This window comes from Stegastes partitus, unplaced genomic scaffold (genome assembly GCF_000690725.1).
Source record: "Stegastes partitus isolate 25-593 unplaced genomic scaffold, Stegastes_partitus-1.0.2 Scaffold124, whole genome shotgun sequence".
Lineage (NCBI taxonomy): Eukaryota > Metazoa > Chordata > Actinopteri > Pomacentridae > Stegastes > Stegastes partitus.
In genome coordinates this window covers 551,766-552,956 of record NW_007577855.1, presented here as the reverse complement: position 1 = coordinate 552,956, position 1,191 = coordinate 551,766, and positions in this window count along the sequence as shown.

Genomic DNA, 1,191 nt, shown 5'->3' with positions numbered 1-1,191 from the left:
AGAAGCCTGATAACGATCCTGATCATTTGAATCAGGTGTGTTGGAAGAGGGAAACATCTAAAACTTGCAGGATTGCGGCCCTCGAGGACCGGAGTTCAAGACCCCTGGTTTAAACTAAGGTAACTTCTGACAAGCTTTCGAAGCTTTTAACTTACGATCCAACAACCCTCTCCCCAGCAGCCTGAGCATGACACTACCACGCTCTCCGTAGTTCCACCATGTTTGCTAGGTGTGATTTATCCTGTCTACCATTCCCTGCAGTAACTTGTTCCCAGCTCCACCACTACAGCCAGTTCTGGTAATGGGATACCAACTCACTTTCCTCCCTTGAACCTTACTGACAACCTTTTCCTACCTCGTCTGACACCAGTATGCCAGTTTCACTCATCTCTATCCTCCACTTCAACAAATTCAGCTCTCATTCTGGCACCGGGATGCCAGTTTCATTAGGCTCTATACCTCATCAACAGTGTGCTATTACACACCTGATGCTGGTACAGGTGTTTGTTCCACCATCATACTCCCTCATTAGTCTTCTGTTTGAAAGTCCAGCATAAGATGCCAGTGGTACATGCCTCCATCGACCATGCCAACACGTCGCTCAGAAGGCATCTGAATCAGGCATCCAAACCACCTCAACTGGCTCCATTTGATGCGAATGAGCAGCAACTGCAAGCTCCCTCTGGATGTTGAGCTCCTCACCCTATCTTAAAGGCCATGTCAAGCCAACCTCTGGAGGAAACTCATTTCAGCCGATTGTATCCGCAATTTCATTCTTCTGTCACTACGTAGAGCTCATGATCATAGGTTAGGTAGGGTAGGAACGTAGACTGACCAGTAAATCAAGAGCTTTGCCTTTCACCTCAGTTCATTCCTTGTCACAGCGATCCAGTAAAGTGCCTGCTGATGCTGCACTAAGCCACCTGTCCATCTCATGCTCCATTCTCCTGTTGATTGTGAACAAGGTCCTGAGCAGCAGTCAGCCCTCCTGCAGCACCTCTGATGCCTGGTCTATTCACTCAAATAAACCAGTCAAGTGGGCAACCCAATGGCCATCATGTATTTCAAAGTAGATTCTACTGTCCATCGTTTTTGGTAAAGTTAATACTTAGGTTGGAAAAACTGGAAACTTCAAGCTGACTTGTCTTAAAATTACGTTGCAGTTATGCAGGGGTGTCCAATCCTGGTCCT